The 6,000-nt window shown below is 38.5% G+C and overlaps 1 protein-coding gene across 1 annotated transcript in view; it reads right to left on the reverse strand.

Annotated features, from left to right (window-relative positions):
* LOC139472917 (ras-specific guanine nucleotide-releasing factor RalGPS2-like) overlaps positions 1-2,707 on the reverse strand; it is a 78,819-nt gene extending 76,112 nt beyond the window's left edge. The window contains exon 1 of the mRNA XM_071255391.1: positions 2,566-2,707. The gene's annotated coding sequence lies outside the window, so the exon portion shown is untranslated. The remainder of the gene's footprint in view (positions 1-2,565) is intronic.
* Positions 2,708-6,000: the final 3,293 nt, after the last annotated feature.

Genomic DNA, 6,000 nt, shown 5'->3' on the forward strand with positions numbered 1-6,000 from the left:
GCTTATCAAAACATCTGCGGTCACAGGCGGCTGTTCAAAGCTGTAATAAACAACTGAACTGAAGGCTAACGACTAACTGGAATAAGTACTGACACCTGGTCCTCAATTTACACCCTCAATGAACAACAGTAAACAGTGATTCGAAACTGCTTGAAAACATTGATGACATTGTTACAGACCAAATCAGGTCAGATCCGTCTTTCAGCCAACGGTAATCAGGTAATAGCAAAATCACAGATTTTCTGACTGACGGCCGTGATTCTTGCATCTGTATATCAATGAAACTACTTTCAATAATATATTTATAACATGTATTTACTTGTATGTTATCATGGTTATGTATTTTATAGTTTTTATGAGATGAATAAACATAGTACAAAAACATTGCACTTGAACTACTCATAACTGCTGTTGTGAGTGAGTGAGTGAGTGAGTGAGTGAGTGAGTGAGTGAGTGAGTGAGATCCTTATTGGCAGGCAATACACATCCACGAACTCAGACAATAACGCATGAGTGAGTGAGTGAGTGAGTGAGTGAGTATAGTTTTACGCCTCTTTTAGCAATATTCCAGCAATATCACGGCTGGGGTCACCAGAAATGGGCTTCACACATTGTACCTGTGTCTGGAATCGAACCCAGGTCTTCAGCGTGACGAGCGAACGCTTTAACCACTAGGCTACCTGACCGCCCCCTAACTTCAGTTGTGATAGTTGCAGATTGATCCTGTTGTCTCATGGTCACAGTTTCCTCACACATATGTAAGATCGAAAAGGGCAGATAGGTAATAAATCGGAAACAAAATATACTGCCAGACAGACAAGAACATGGATATTTACAAAAATGACACACATGGCAAGATATTCAAAAAACATTTTGAAGGTTCTAAAAATTTTCATCTTTTTTTTACTGTTTACTCCAATGGCCACAGCAACGTTTGAAACTAACAGTTTTAGACCACTAGTCCTTATCATGATAGCATATAGTAAAACCCTTAAAAAGGGCAAATTCCTACTTGTCCTTATGATACCTTAACTATTGGGCAGTTTGGCAAGGACTACAGGACTAGTGACAATTTCTAATGCTGCATGGAGAATATCAACAATTAGATTTCAGATTTGGGAGGGGATGCAGAAATATACCATCAAATGTTTGATTTTTTTAACATGGTGAAGTTTTTAACTTTAAGGGGGCAATTGTTAAATTTTGTTTGATACACCCATGGCTGTTTATATTAGTCATGATTGTCAATGCCATTATGTGTTTTATCAGTCTCATTGTAAGAAGCTATTTCACTGATCAAGCTTGACCATCTTGCTTGACAGGAATGAGAGCACAATGTAACCAAAGATATGTTAGATCATGGGGGACGTAATTTGAACATAATTATGACGCAAAAAGTGTACTTGATATTTAAGTGAAACATCTTATATACTGAATAAATGTCTGTTTTGAACTAGTGCCATGCGGCATTGGAGTTGTGTAAATTGTAAATAGTTAACAGAGGTAACTTAATAATCATTTACTCACTTACAGTTCTGTAGCCCTGTAGCTCAGTAGCTCAGTAACCCCTTTTCCAATTCCTTTGTTATGAACGTCATTCTATACTGATGAACGGATTATATTCACCTAATGTTTGAGTATAACAGGAACTCTCTATGTCAGAGACAGAGAGACTTACACATTGTCATAAACTGATAAAGGAATAAAATAATAATTGCATTTTGATGAAAAAAGTTCATTTAAAACTGATAATCATGAAAATGACCAATAGCACCCACTGGTCATTTGACTCTGGATTGTTCCATCATCTACTTCGTAAACAGACCCGTGAAGATCCGGCGTAGAATAGGACTTTAGCAACCCATGCTTGCCGTAAAAGGCAACTAACGGGATCGGGTGGTCAGGCTCGCTGACTTGGTTGATGCATGTCATCGATCCCAATTGCGTGGATCGATAATCATGACATCGATCACTGGATTGTCTGGTCCAGACTCGATTATTTACAGACCGCTGTCATATAGCTGGAATATTGCTGAGTGCTGCATTAAACAACAAACAAACCAACCAACTTTGTAAACATGTGACACAAAGACCATGCTATGTTTACATCCTTTATGATGTTTATAATTCATTACGAATCCCATGAACAAGTACACTGCTAGCTGTAGACATAGATCAGACAAGGTATTTATTTGTTGTTATTTTTGTTATTTATAAACCAAAATCAATGTCAATTTTCTTTCAATTTTGATGATATTAAACCATCATGACATAAAATTGCTAGTCAGTCTAGTGTTGATAAATAAACTGACTCGTTTCAATATCAGTTCTAGGCTAGAACATAAATGTACTTGTAAGGTTATGAACAATATGATAATTTTATGGTCCGATGGTGACTGAACTATCATTGGCGATTTTCACCTTGAAAATCAGTGATTTATTTGGGAGCAAATGTATTATAATTCATGTAAATTTCAGGAAAATCAACGAATTCATCCATCTGTCACTTCATCATTCATTACCATGCATAGTGCCAATGCGAAGAAAGTGTGCAATGAATCTTACCTTTCATGAATACAATGTCAGTACTGAACTTCAAAAATCCAAACGCAGTCAGAAAATTAAATGCACTCAATATTTTATGCAGAATTCAACTGAAAGCTTCCGAAATCAACGACAACGAAGTTGCGCCGCAGTTCAATGTGCACTACAATCGATGACGTCACCAATTGTTGTCATTCGACATTTTCTAAACTCCATCGTTGAAGAGCGATGCTATTTCCCAACAACACATTTTGTTATTTCCAAATTTAGGGCACGTAATTGCACTCAAGCGGCTGTATATTCAGAATGTTTAAGACACCGAGACGCCTTTTAATGGCCTCGTCCGTTGAAAGGAAACAAAAGAAAATATGCATATTACCTCATGTATATTGCTTGAATTGGGGACAATCATTGTTAATTGTTTTTGGAAAAATGTAACGTTTTTGTTATTTAAAATTATCTCCAAACAATATCCTGAAATGCAAATTGTGTACACATTTGGAGACATAAACCATTCAGAGAATAAACCCTGGAATAGTATGGCATAGGAATACAGTAGCTGTACAGGGTGAATAACTACTTTTTTCGTGTGAAAAAATAAAATAATATTTCAACAAAATATCTTCGTGGCCGGGTTATACAGTGTAGAGACAATGTAATAGATTATATGGTCTCTGTACAGTCTAACAAAACGACCCCTATGTCTGAACGTGACGAGTCACACGTGGGTGAAATGAACCTAAAGATGTCGACGACAGTCAGATAATGATGACCGGGGATACTGAAGAATACGGAATCTTATATTTGGGGTTTTATTGCCACAGTAAATAGAGTTAGCTTGGCCATTATACTTGAAGCTGTGCTATAAATTTGGTCAAGTTTCAGATGTTTGCAAACAAATTCTGAGAAGCAGACCGTTGTCCTTATAGTTAAAGTAACACTTTGATAGTGTTTGATTCAAACCACACTCCATTAACTGTCGTTCATAGCGGATTAAACTATGACATAGCATATTTATTTTTTATTAACATAGTAAATATTACATATAGTATGTAGGAATGTTTATATTTTTCCTCAAAATAAACGATTAAGTAGGATAATGGATTCACAGAGAAATGTATTTCAACACCCTGATAAAAAAAGATGTTGAATCGAAAACAAAACTATTGTTATTCAAATAATACCAAGTGTCTTAATATGTTTACAACGTCGTGTCTGTCTCCCTGACCCAATGGGGGGGGGGGGGGGGATATTACGAAATGAATCCAACTCATGTCTAGGTTACCTCAGCTCCTGAAATAAGCATTGCACTGGACTCCATTTAGATATTTTTATTTTGTAGATATATATTAAAAAATAAGATTATTTTATTTCTATTTTTCAGGAACTAAATATTAGTCGAGAGATCGCGTACCCGTGTCAGAGCCAGCCCAGCTATTTAGACGAGTCTACTTTAATGTAGGGGGACACACGTATCATAACGTCTTGTTTTCTCAATAGACAGGTAGGGACGTATCTATTTTAGGAAGGGGTCAGAGTGAGGGTCGACTTGATGTCGCCACAATACCAATACAATATTCATTATCAATCTAATATCTTACAACAGCATGAAAGTGAATTCAAACGGTAAATTCATTATTGTGAAAACCTAGACACGTGTCATTGAACCACGGCCATCAAAGGTAAATTAATTGTTTTTCTTTTTTCTTCTCTTCCCCACAAAACACTAACGATTTTACATGTCGAAGCGTTCGCAACAGCTGACACGCAGTGATTCTTTTACGCGCGCTTCATGTTCGTCAAGGAACAAATCCACATAATTTTCTTGTAACATTTGACGAGCCCACTTTTAGTTTTAAAAACTAATTTTGGGGTTGCCTTTTAATTTAATTTTCTTTTAAATGATTCTTCAGAGTAAATGAATTAAAACATCTGAAAATCAAGGGATTTTTAAATCAAATCCAGTATTTATATTTCTAACTTCAGTTAATTTAAATGGAAGTTTCTATCCTAAGTTACTTCATTTTTAGCATTATTTCAAGGTTGTTCACTTTGCACAAACTAATGTGAAAGCAGTGATTTAAAACTGAAGTATGAGTGTAATAGATATGACGACTGTCACATAAAAGTCATACGTTCAGACCATTATCAAGCATAAATGTGAAAGACCGCGCACGGGTATGGTGCTGACAAACATAGTAACACAATCGGGACGAACTGGTTTCTGGCGCGCCCAAATACACAGCTCCGCACAGCGAATTGCGGCGCCTTAATCAGGCATCGCATACACTTATAGGACAGATTTGACAGCGGATAGGTGTTGGATAGGTAGTGCGGTAGTGGTGGGATGAACTCACTGGACATGCTCGGTGTGTGTGTGTGTGTGTGTGTGTGTGTGTGTGTGTGTGAGTGTGTGTGTCAGCTTGTAACAGTCCGGACTAATGCCGGATTTATGGTGTTTGCCCACTGAGATACCACTCTGCAGTTTAACATGGATACCCAACTCAGACACGGTATACTGACACCGAGCCGACCATTCCTTGTTGCAACCCCTTAATTTCGAGCGTCAGGCAAGGTAACAACAAATACCTTTGACGCAACCGGGGATTGAACCAACGACCTTCCGCTCTCCGGGCTCTATCACTTGACCACGGAGGCGGTCGTATGCAGGTAGGGAATTCCACTAACGTGTCAAAGTCACGAGCTACTTTTGTCCTTCCAGCCTCTTGGCGTTGTTCGATGGCTTCCTTTCACGAATCGTTACAAGTTTGCAATTATCTGAGCAGCGTTTCTGCAAATTAGCCTCGAATTCTGCATCTTAGCGCATTTTGCCAAGGACGTTGCTTTATCTTTGATCAGGAGGTAATGTTTCAATTTTGGGATATTATTCCGTAGCAGACAGTCACCAAAGATGAGTGAGTGAGTGAGTGAGTGAGTTGGGTTTAACACCGCTTTTAACAGTATTCCAGTTATATCACGGCGTGTCAGCTTAATGTGGGAGGAAAGCCCGAAGTGATGGTGGTCTCAGACGTTTGCCACTTCGGTGAAACCCACGAGCACGGGTATGGTGCTGACAAACCTAGAAACATAATCGGGTCGAACCGGCATTCGAACCCACAATCATAGGTTTCTGGCGTGCCCAAGTTCTACGGATTCTGGTGCTACCAAGGGACGCAACTAATTCCGGCGCTTAAGACGACCGCGCCTTGGTAAACAGTACATGCATGTGCGAGCGTGTCAGCTCTGTGACGGACGGGGAAACTTAGTGCTCTCTTGCTGATCCGTCAATGCCGATCGTGTCGCAAAAGTAATTTTGATAAATCTGCCAATGTCTTATTTTACCAATGTTTTTTTTTTATGGAAACCAGGATTCGATTCCGCAAAGCGATTGTAGAGCTGAGATTATCGTATAAAGTCTTTGTATGAGAGTGTCGACAGTAGTAGCACTAAGATCGC

The sequence above is a fragment of the Haliotis cracherodii genome, unplaced genomic scaffold, assembly GCF_022045235.1.
Source record: "Haliotis cracherodii isolate W230 unplaced genomic scaffold, xgHalCrac1.p SCAF_26, whole genome shotgun sequence".
Lineage (NCBI taxonomy): Eukaryota > Metazoa > Mollusca > Gastropoda > Lepetellida > Haliotidae > Haliotis > Haliotis cracherodii.